Raw genomic sequence first — 11,932 nt, 5'->3', positions numbered from 1 at the left:
GTGGAAAGATACTGGCAATCCGTTGTGGATGATATGTATGAAAAAAGACTGACGGATGTTTTATGTCCGTGTCGAGAATGCAAAGGAAGAGTCAGGCTCGACCCCTTTCAGGGTGGTAAATTCAAGGCGCACCTGCTCATGCATGGTTTCATGCATGGCCATACTCGGTGGATAAGTGAAGATGATGATGATGAGGAGGAGGATGTCGACGGGGCAGGAAATAACGACATGGGGCCACCAGACGAGGAGATGACCGATTATGTGCTCGAAGAGGAAGACGGCCTCGAAAATGTCGATGGCGAAGAGGCAGTTCAAGGCGGAGAAGATGCGGACACGCCGCCGTCTTCGTCGCTACTAAGTTCAGCCATGCGGGACCCGCATGTTCGAGACCTGCTTCGCAAGAAGACGATTAGCTATAGATCTGCTTCAAGAGAGGAGGCCTAACTGGCGCAACTGGAGCTAGACTCGATGACTCCTTTGTATGATGGTTGCAATCCCGAGGTGACCCGCTTGAGTTTCACACTAGAACTTCTAAAGATGAAGGAAAAAAACAAATGGACAGATACAAGCCTGGATGAGCTTCTGAAGTACCTAAAGAAGGTTCTTCCCGCGGGAAGCCTGTGTCCTACTAGTGTCGAGGAGGCAAAGAAAATCGTGTGCCCTCTTGATCTGCCACATATTAGATATCACACATGCATCAATGATTGCATCATATATCGAAACGAGCACGCGGAAAAAACCATCTGTCCAAAGTGCAATGCTTCACGATATAAAAAGGCCGGAAAGAAAGCTCCACAGAAAGTTGTATGGTACTTTCCGATCACTCCGTGTCTACAGCGGTATTTCGTAGATCCTAAGGAAGCAAAGCTTATGCACTGGCACGCGGAGAGGGTGAAGCCAGATGACGGAGATGAGCCGAAGCTGAGACACCTCGCAGATGCTAGGCAGTGGAGAGCATTAAATGCTGAATTTGAATTTTTCACAAATGATCCAAGGAACATCGTGCTTGGCGCTAGTAGTGATGGCATGAATCCATTTGGCAACCAGAACACCAATCATAGCACATGGCCCGTGTTTGTATGGATGTACAACCTCCCCCCTGGTTGTGCATGAAGGAAAAATACATACACATGGCTATGCTTATTCAAGGGCCGAAACAACTGGGAAATGATATAAATCTGTATCTCGGGTTACTGAAAGAGGAGTTACAGACCTTATGGACAACGCCGGCCAAGACATGGGATGCAAGCAAAGGAGAGTATTTCTACATGAGAGCCGCGTTGATCACGACGGTGCAAGACTATCTCGGTTACGGCTATCTCTCTGGCCAGGTGTGCCACGGATATTGCGGATGCACGAGGTGCATGGATGATACAAATTCTCTGCAGCTATCGAAAGATGGCGGGTCTTCGAAAATCGTGTACATGGGGCATCGAAGATGGCTAGAGAAGGATGACCCATGGAGAAAGCATGGAGATCTATTCAACGGTAAGGCTGAGCATCGAGGTCCTCCACGTAAGCGTAGTGGTGCAGAAATATATGAGTTATTGAAGAACTGGGAAGAGCGCCCCTCGCCGGGAAAGATGAAGAAAAAGGCGCCGGAGCCCCTGCTGAAGATATGGAAGACGAGATCTATTTTCTGGGACTTGGAATACTGGCCCATACTCGACACGCCTCATAGCCTTGATCAAATGCATAAAAAAAATATCCTTGAGAGTTTGCTTGGAACATTGGTGAACATGCCGGAGAGGACCAAGGATGGGCCGAAGGCACTTGGAATTTTTGAAAATCAGGAAAGATCTCCAAATGCCCAGTAAAAGGTCGTCAGAGGAGACCGAGACGGAGACGGAGACGGAAGATAGGGGCAACAAAGTAAACAAGAAGGAAGAACAATATTGCCCCCCTCTTGCTTCACCTTAGATCCGAAGGAGGTCGATCAATTGTTCAAGTGCCTTGACGGAATCAGAGTTAGTTCCGGATACTGTGGGAAGATAAGAAGATATCTGGACACTAAGAAAAAAAGGTTCAGTGGGATGAAGTCTCACGACTGTCATGTGATGATGACGCAGTTACTCCCGGTTGCACTTAGAGGGATTATGGACACACATGTGCGTGAGACGCTTACTGACCTATGCCACTTTTTTGATGCTATCTCTCAAAAGTCGATCAGTGTCCAAATCAGCCCCTTACGAAGCAACGCATAAACTAGGGTTTAAGCTTCTATCACTCTAGCAACCCATCATCTACTTATTACTTCCCAATGCCTTCCTCTAGGCCCAAATAATGGTGAAGTGTCATGTAGTCGACGTTCACATGACACCACTAGAGGAGAGACAACATACATCTCATCAAAATATCGAACGAATACCAAATTCACATGACTACTAATAGCAAGACTTCTCCCATGTCCTCAGGAACAAACGTAACTACTCACAAATCATATTCGTGTTCATAATCAGAGGGGTATTAATATGCATATAGGATCTGAACATATAATCTTCCACCAAGTAAACCAACTAGCATCAACTACAAGGAGTAATCAACACTACTAGCAACCTACAGGTACCAATCTCAAACTTAGAGACAAGAATTGGATACAAGAGATGAACTAGGGTTTGAGAAGAGATGGTGCTGGTGAAGATGTTGATGGAGATTTCCCTCTCCCGATGTGTCGGTGTTCTGGGAACGGGGGTCCCCAGACTTGCCTGCCTGCGGCCTGCGGCATGGCTCAAGGGAGCCCAGCATGACCCATCTTCATCAACACAAGACCCAAGACCCTCGCGAGGGGCCAAGCCTCGCGGGGCGGACGACGCAGAGCTTCCTCAGGCACGGCCTCATCAGGCTGGCTCACGAGGAGGCGGAGAGATCAAGGCGGGGTACCTCACGAGGTGCCCATGACGCAAGCCATGACGACCAAGGGCGCCAGGCGGGCGCCAGCCCGCGCAGTGTCCTCCTTTCCTCTTTGGTGCAAAGGGGGCAAGCGCAGGCGAGAGGATCAAGCAAAGGCATCCATTTCAGTGCAACGAGACCATGACCAACTCCGCGACAAGGAGGAAGTCATTGTGGAGCCCAGGACGGCGTCACCACCAGAGCCTTTGGCAGGCGAGGACCAACTTTAGTCAGGATAAGTGTACCAGATGTTCCCCTTCAAAATGGCCAACTGTTGGCGCCCTTCCCGCTCAATATTTGGGAGGAGGCCCAGGGCCTTTGTCTATAAATAGGACTAGCCACCCCCAGGGTAGAGGCATCTAGATTGAGCAATCCAGAATCTGGGCAAGCAGAGAAAGAGAGAGAGAAGGGCGACTGAGCTCCTCCTAGCAGTTCATCGCCCCAGCTAAGAGCAGACCCTCGCGAGGCTGTTCTTCCTTGTATTGTTCATCATCATCAGCCCAAGAGGCAATCCACCACACCACAAACTAGAGTAGGGTATTACACCACAATGGTGGCCCGAACTAGTATAAACCCTGTGTCTCTTGTGCAGTTCTTTCGTTAGCTTAGATCTTTGCGAGGCGGAGAGGTAGAAGGCGTAATCTCCGCGCGCACCCCAGAGTTCGAACCTTAAGGGTCTGCCGGAACCCGAAATCTGACACGATGAGAGGAGCGTTGGTGATGATGATGGCGACGATTTCCCCCTCCCGGAGAGAAATTTCCCCGGCAGAACAGCTCCGCCGGAGCCCTAGATTGGTTCCGCCTCATGGCGGCGGAGTCTCGTCCCGTAAGCTTGCTTATGATTTTTTCTCGGACGAAAGACTTCTTATAGCAGAATATGGGCACCGGAGGGCCAACAGGGGGCCCATGAGGCAGGGGGCGCGCCCAGGGGGTAGGGCGCGCCCCCACCCTCGTGGCCAGGGTGTGGGCCCTCTCTGCTACTTTCTTCATCCAGTATTTTTTATATTTTCCAAAAATAACTTCCGTGGAGTTTCAGGACTTTTGGAGTTGCGCAGAATAGGTCTCTAGTATTTGCTCCTTTTCCAGCCCAGAATTCCAGCTGCCAGCATTTTCCCTCCTTATGTAAACCTTGTAAAATAAGAGAGAAAAGGCATAAGTATTGTGACATAACGTGTAATAACAGCCCATAATGTGATAAATATCGATATAAAAGCATGATGCAAAATGGACGTATCAACTCCCCCAAGCTTAGACCTCGCTTGTCCTCAAGCGGAAGCCAGAATCGATAAATATGTCCACATGTTTAGAGATAGAGGTGTCGATAAAATAAAATACGGACATGAGGGCATCATGATTATTCTCATAACAGCAACATATATGAATATTGTCATATGATTTCTTATGCTCAAGTAATAATCTATTCACAATGTCAAGTATGAATCAGAAACTTCATTGAGAACCAACAGACTATAATCTCAGTCATTGAAGCAATTGCAATTTATCATAACATCAGAAAGAGTATATGTCAGAGCTTTTCAACAAATCCACATACTCAACTATCATTTTAGTCTTTCACAATTGCTAACACTCACGCAATACTTGTGGTTATGGAGTTTTAATCGGACACAGAGAAAGATAGGGGCTTATGGTATTGCCTCCCAACTTCTTACCTCAAGGGTAAATGTCAACAATAATAATTCATGCTCACTCATATCCAATTAGATATATATATCAGGATCGTACCAACATACTGTGCTTGCCAAAGGATAAAATATAAAAAGGAAAGGTGAAGATCACCATGACTCTTGCATAGGGTAGAAGATAAAAGTAAAAGATAGGCCCTTCGCAGAGGGAAGCAGGGGTTGTCATGCGCTTAACGGTTGGATGCACAAAATCTTAATGCGAAAGAACGTCACTTTATATTGCCACTTGTGATATAGACCTTTATTATGCAGTCCGTCGCTTTTATTACTTCTACATCACAAGATCGTATAAAGCTTATTTTCTTCCTCACTAATAAATCATACATATTTAGAGAGCAATTTTTATTGCTTGCACCGATGACAACTTACTTGAAGGATCTTACTCAATCCATAGGTAGGTATGGTGGACTCTCATGGAAAAACTGGGTTTAAGGGAATTTGGAAGCACAAGTAGTATCTCTACTTGGTGCAAGGAATTGGCTAGCATGAGGGGGAAAGGCAAGCTCAACATGTTGGATGATCCATGACAATATACTTTATCTTAGATATAAGAAAACATAACCCATTACATTGTCTTCCTTGTCCAACATCAACTCTTTAGCATGTCATATTTTAATGAGTGCTCACAGTCATAAAAGATGTCCAAGATAGTATATTTATATGTGAACCTCTCTTTCTTTATCACTTCCTATTAATTGCAACGATGACCAAAACTATGTTTGTCAAATCTCAACAACTTTTAATCATCATACTCTTTATGTGTGAAGTCATTACTATCCATAAGATCAATATGATCTCCTTGTTTCTTTTTACTCTCCCCCTTTTTTTCTTTTTTTTCACTCAAGATCATAGCAAGATCATCAAGCCCTTGACTCAACACTAATCTTTATTATATAGCTCACAGACTCGATTACATAGAGAGATCATAAAGCAAAACTCACGACTAGATCATGCTAAAACTTTATTCTACTAGATCAAAATATTACTAAAAGGATCGAACTAAGAAAAATGGTAAAGATAGGAGTGTGATGGTGATACGATACCGGGGCACCTCCCCCAAGCTTGGCAGTTGCCAAGGGGAGTGCCCATACCCAAGTGATTATGTCTCCTTCTTCTACTGCCGGAGCTTGATCCTCCCTAGCCTTCTTGATCCCATCATCTTTGTTGATCTCCCCGGGTTCTTCGCTCTTCAGATCTATCTTCATTATCCAAGCATCGTTGTCACCATTGTTGGAGGAGGGGGACGACATGATGCTTGGCCTTGACAAATCTGGCAGAAAATAGCTTGAAACGAAAACAGGGGATAATTGTGTGATACGGGAGTCAAAACCTTCGGGAGATTATATAATGAATTTTTACCGACCAAAATACGTATCGTGCAAGAAAACGGAGTCCGGAGAGCGCACGAGGTGCCCACGAGGTAGGGGGCGCGCCCAGGGGGGTAGGACGCGCCCTCCACCCTCGTGGAGCCCTCGTGTCCTTCCCGGACTGCTTCTTATTTTTTTATTTTTCTAAATATTCCAAAACGGAGAAAAATTGCCATTAGAACTGTTTTGGAGTCGGTTTACTTACCGTACCACGTACCTATTCCTTCTCGGAGTCTGAAACATTCCGGAAAGTGTCCCTTATGTATTCCTCCGGGGTTACGGTTTCGATAACATTGGTTTCAACATTTATGGGATTACCTGAGATATAATGTTTGATTCTTTGACCGTTAACCACCTTCGGATTTGTATCTGCGAAGTTGTTGATTTTTATGGCACCGGAACAATAGACTTCCTCGATAACGTATGGGCCTTCCCACTTAGAGAGAAGTTTTCCTGCAAAAAATTTTAAACGAGAGTTGTGTAGCAAAACATAATCACCTACATTAAACTCACGCTTTTGTATCCTTTTGTCATGCCATCTTTTAACTTTTTCTTTGAATAGTTTGGCATTTTCATAAGCCTGGGTTCTCCATTCATCTAGTGAGCTAATGTCAAATAACCTCTTTTCACCGGCAAGTTTAAAATCATAGTTGAGCTCTTTAATAGCCCAATATGCCTTATGTTCAAGTTCGAGGGGTAAATGATATGCTTTTCCATAAACCGTTTTATACGGAGACATACCCATAGGATTCTTATATGCAGTTCTGTAAGCCCATAATGCATCATCAAGTTTCTTGGACCAATTCTTTCTAGACCTATTAACAGTCTTTTGCAAAATTAATTTGAGCTCTCTATTACTCAATTCTACTTGACTGCTAGACTGCGGGTGATATGAGGATGCAATTCTATGATTAACGTCATACTTAGCAAGCATCTTACGGAAAGCACCATGAATAAAATGTGAACCACCATTAGTCATTAAATATCTAGGGACTCCAAACCTCGGAAAAAGAACTTCTTTAAGCATCTTAATAGTAGTGTTATGATCAGCACTACTAGTTGGAATAGCTTCTACCCACTTAGTAACGTAATCAACAGCAACTAAAATATGTGTATATCCATTAGAGGCAGGAAACGGTCCCATATAATCAAAGCCCCAAACATCAAATGGTTCAATAACAAGTGAATAATTCATAGGCATTTCTTGACGTCTACTAACATTACCAATTCTTTGACATTCATCACAAGACAAGACAAACTTACGAGCATCCTTGAAGAGAGTAGGCCAATAAAAACCGGATTGCAATACCTTATGTGCAATTCTATCTCCAGCGTGGTGTCCTCCATAAGCCTCGGAGTGACACTTGCGTAGGATCTGTTCCTGTTCATGCTCAGGTACACAACATCTAATAACACCATCTACTCCTTCTTTATACAGATGTGGGTCATCCGAGAAGTAATGTCTTAAATCATAGAAAAACTTTTTCTTTTGCTGATATGTGAAACTAGGTGGTATAAATTTAGCAACAATGTAATTAGCATAATCAACATACCATGGAGCAGTACGAGAAGCATTTACGACATTTAATTGTTCATCAGGAAAGCTATCATCAATAGGTAGTGGGTCATCAAGAACATTCTCTAACCTAGACAAGTTATCTGCAACGGGGTTCTCAGCTCCCTTTCTATCAACAATATGCAAATCAAATTCTTGTAGTAGGAGAACCCATCTAATAAGTCTAGGTTTAGCATCTTTCTTTTCCATAAGAATTTAATAGCAGCATGATCAGTGTGAATAGTTACTTTAGAATCAACAATGTAAGATCTGAACTTATCACATGCAAATACAACTGCTAAGAATTCTTTTTCAGTAGTAGCATAATTTCTCTGGGCAGTGTCTAGAGTTTTACTAGCATATTGAATAACATTTAATTTCTTATCAACTCTTTGCCCTAAAACAGCACCTACAGCATAATCGCTAGCATCACACATAATTTCGAAGGGTAAATTCCAATTAGGTGGCTGAATGATAGGTACAGAAATCAAAGCTTTCTTAAGTATTTCAAATGCTTCTACACAATCATCATCAAAGACAAAGGGTATATCTTTTTGTAATAAATTAGTCAGAGGCCGAGAAATTTTTGAGAAGTCCTTAATGAACCTCCTATAAAACCCGGCATGACCAAGGAAACTTCTTATACCTTTGATGTCCTTGGGACATGGCATCTTCTCAATAGCGTCAACTTTGGCTTTATCAACTTCAATACCTTTTTTTCAGAAATTTTATGCCCCAAGACAATGCCTTCATTAACCATAAAGTGACACTTCTCCCAGTTCAAGACAAGATTAGTGTCTTCACATCTCTGCAAAACTCGATCAAGGTTGCTTAAGAAATCATCAAAAGAAGATCCATAGACGGAGAAATCATCGATGAAAACCTCGCATATCTTTTCACAAAAGTCAGAGAATATAGCCATCATGCATCTTTGAAAGGTAGCAGGTGCATTACATAAACCAAAAGGCATACGTCTATAAGCAAAAGTACCGAAAGGGCAAGTAAAAGTTGTCTTTGATTGATCATCAGCTGATACAGGTATTTGAGAGAAACCATAATAACCATCTAGAAAGCAAAAAATGTGTATGTTTGGATAATCTTTCTAGCATTTGATCAATAAAGGTAAGGGGTAATGATCCTTTTTAGTAGCCTTATTTAATTTGCGGAAATCAATTACCATCTTATAACCTGTAATAATTCTTTGCGGGATCAATTCATCTTTATCATTAGGAACAACAATAATACCTCCCTTCTTAGGGACACAATTGACAGGACTTATGCATTCACTATCAGCAACGGGATAAATAATACCTGCCTCGAGAAGCTTTAGTATTTCCTTTCTTACCACTTCCTTCATCTTAGGATTCAGCCTTCGTTGGTGATCACGAACTGGTTTGGCATCTTTCTCCAAATTTATTTGATGTTGACATAAAGTGGGACTAATGCCCTTAGGATCATCAAGAGTATATCCAATGGCAGCGCGGTGCTTCTTCAGAGTTTTCAATAATCTCTCTTCTTCATTCTCTGAAAGGTTAGCACTAATAATAACAGGATATATCTATTTTTCATCAAGATAAGCATATTTAAGAGTATTGGGTAATGGTTTAAGCTCAAACACGGGATCACCCTTGGGTGGAGGAGGATCCCCTAGAATTTCAACATGCAAATTGTGTTTCAGAATAGGTTCTTGTTTAAAGAATACTTCATCTATTTCCCTTCTTTCATTCATAAACATATCATTTTCATGGTCAAGCAAATATTGTTCTAAAGGATCATTAGGAGGTACGGCAATAGAAGCAAGACCAATGATTTCATCTTTACTAGGCAATTCCTCTTCACGGTGTTGTCTACTAAATTTAGAGAAATTAAACTCATGAGACATATCATCGAGACCGATAGTAACAACATTCTTTCCGCGGTCTATCTTAGCATTAACAGTATTCAAGAAGGTTCTACCAAATATAATGGGACAAAAACTATCTTGTGGGGAACCAAGGACAAGAAAATCAGCAGGATATTTAGTTTTTCCACACAAGACTTCAACATCTCTAACAATCCCAATTGGTGAAATAGTATCTCTATTGGCAAGCTTAATGGTAACATCAATTTCTTCTATCTCAGCAGGTGCAATATCATGCATAATTTCTTTGTATAAGGAATGAGGTATTGCACTTGCACTAGCACCCATATCACATAAGCCATGGTAACAATGATCCCCTATTTTAACAGAAATAACAGGCATGCCCACAACAGGTCTATGCTTATCTTTAGCACAAGGTTTAGCAATTCTAGCAGTTTCATTGCAGAAGTAAATAACATGCCCATCAATATTATCAGCCAAGAGATCTTTAACGATAGCAATATTAGGTTCAACTTTAACTTTCTCAGGCGGTGTGTAAGTTCTAATATTACTTTTACGAACCACATTTGAAGCTTTAGCATGATCCTTTATCCTAACAGGAAAAGGTGGTTTCTCAACATAAGTAGTAGGAACAATAGGATCGTTATAAGTGATAGTTTTTTCTTCAACTTTAATAGGTTCAACTACTTTTACTTCTATGGGAGGATGATATTTAAACCACTTCTCTTTAGGGAGATCAACGTGAGTAGCAAATGATTCACAAAAAGAAGCTACTATCTCAGAGTCAAGTCCATATTTAGTGCTAAACTTACGGGAAACATCGGTATCCATAAGAGATTTAACACAATCAAACTTAGGTGTTATACCTGACTCCTTACCTTTGTCGAGATCCCAATCTTCAGAGTTGCGTTTAATTCTTTCCAATAAGTCCCATTTGAATTCAATAGTCTTCATCATATAAGAACCAGAACAAGAAGTATCGAGCATGGTGCGATTATTTTCAGAAAGCCGAGCATAAATTTTTTGAATAATTATTTCTCTTGGGAGCTCATGATTGGGGCATGAATATAACATTGATTTAAGCCTCCCCCAATCTTGAGCGATGCTTTCTCCTTTGCGAGGCCAAAAATTATATATATAATTGCGATCACGATGAACAAGATGCATAGGATAAAACTTCTGGTGAAATTCCAACTTCAATCGCTTATAATCCCAAGATCCGGTATCATCACATAGCCTATACCATGTCAATGCGTCTCCCTCCAAAGATAAAGGGAAAACCTTCCTCTTAACAACATCACCGGGTATACCTGCAAGCTTAAATAATCCACAAACTTCATCCACATAGATTAGGTGTAAATCAGGATGCATTGTTCCATCTCCTGCAAAAGGCTTAGCTAGCAGTTTCTCTAACATACCCGAAGGAATTTCAAAGCAAACATTTTCATCAGGTTCAGTAGGTTGACGAGCAGCTCTTTGCTCTTCTGGACGGGGTGAATATACCCCGAACAAGCCCCTCAAAGGATTACTTTCCATAGTAACAAGTGATAGTAAATTTCAGCACAGTAAATAATTTTTTCCTTACAAAGTTCCACTCACCAAAGGCGCTTCACTCCCCGGCAACGGCGCCAGAAAAGAATCTTGATGACCCACAAGTATAGGGGATCTATCGTAGTCCTTTCGATAAGTAAGAGTGTCGAACCCAACGAGGAGCAGAAGGAAATGACAAGCTGTTTTCAGTAAGGTATTCTCTGCAAGCACTGAAATTATCGGTAACACGTAGTTTTGTGATAAGGTAAATGGTAACGAGCAACAAGTAATAAAAGTAAATAAGGTGCAGCAAGGTGGCACAATCCTTTTTGTAGCAAAGGACAAGCCTGGACAATTTCTTATATAAAGGAAAACGCTCCCGAGGACACATGGGAATTATCATCAAGCTAGTTTCATCACGTTCATATGATTCGCGTTCGTTACTTTGGTAATCTGATATGTGGGTGGACCGGTGCTTGGGTGCTGCCCTTACTTGGACAAGCATCCCACTTATGATTAACCTCTATTGCAAGCATCGGCAACTACAACAAAAGTATTAAGGTAAACCTAACCATAGCATGAAACATATGGATCCAAATCAACCCCTTATGAAGCAACGCATAAACTAGGGTTTAAGCTTCTGTCACTCTAGCAACCCATCATCTACTTATTACTTCCCAATGCCTTCCTCTAGGCCCAAATAATGGTGAAGTGTCATGTAGTCGACGTTCACATGACACCACTAGAGGAGAGACAACATACATCTCATCAAAATATCGAACGAATAGCAAATTCACATGACTACTAATAGAAAGACTTCTCCCATGTCCTCAGGAACAAACGTAACTACTCACAAATCATATTCGTGTTCATAATGAGAGGGGTATTAATATGCATATAGGATCTGAACATATAATCTTCCACCAAGTTGATATGACTCGACTAGACGACGAGTCGCTGGTTGGTCCGATCTTCCACGGTACTTGCGAAATAGCAATGAACGACGACAGCAAAAGTCGCAGAAGAA

The 11,932-nt window shown here is 42.0% G+C and overlaps 1 pseudogene; it reads right to left on the bottom strand.

Annotated features, from left to right (window-relative positions):
• Positions 1–7,973: 7,973 nt before the first annotated feature.
• LOC147984541 (uncharacterized) lies at positions 7,974–10,911 on the bottom strand (annotated as a pseudogene).
• Positions 10,912–11,932: the final 1,021 nt, after the last annotated feature.

This window comes from Triticum urartu, chromosome 2A (assembly GCF_056163025.1).
Source record: "Triticum urartu cultivar PI428250 chromosome 2A, HENAU_Tu73, whole genome shotgun sequence".
In the NCBI taxonomy this organism is placed as follows: Eukaryota; Viridiplantae; Streptophyta; class Magnoliopsida; order Poales; family Poaceae; genus Triticum; species Triticum urartu.
Note: the sequence above shows the minus strand (reverse complement) of the source record. Positions and strands in the feature narration are given on the sequence as shown.